We start from the raw sequence: 505 nt of genomic DNA, 5'->3' as shown, positions 1-505 counted from the left end.
TTCGGCGCAATAATTGTATTAAAGTTATACTGGTGTGGTATGATTACATTGTGCAGTGTGTTTATATGGTAATGTAATGAAGTACATGATGGCTATATAAAAGTTAAACAATTATTTACCTTAATTTTTGCAAAAGGCATTTCGTGTCTGGCTCCATGATGACCACATATAGGTGTTCTCATTACAGCGCTGTGTTGTTGAAGCATATAGGTTGGGGTTTGAGTTAGTTACGTAGCGGTGTGCTCACTTGCTATTAACCCAGCTCCCACACCTACTCACATTTTGGCCACAGCTGACATCAGTTGTGAGTAATATTTCAAGTGGTCATTCACCCACATTTACCAGAGTGATGAAGTATGGTCAAACAACCCCTATGACCGAAAGGTGTGGGTGGCCTTCAACCAGCAGCGAATTGACAAGTTTATAAATTATCAAAATCACACTGGAAGGAGTACCCCGTCGTTGAGTGACAAACAGAATCAGAATCTGTATTTATACTGGAGGA

This window comes from Lampetra fluviatilis, chromosome 2, assembly GCF_964198595.1.
Source record: "Lampetra fluviatilis chromosome 2, kcLamFluv1.1, whole genome shotgun sequence".
Lineage (NCBI taxonomy): Eukaryota > Metazoa > Chordata > Hyperoartia > Petromyzontiformes > Petromyzontidae > Lampetra > Lampetra fluviatilis.
Note: the sequence above shows the minus strand (reverse complement) of the source record.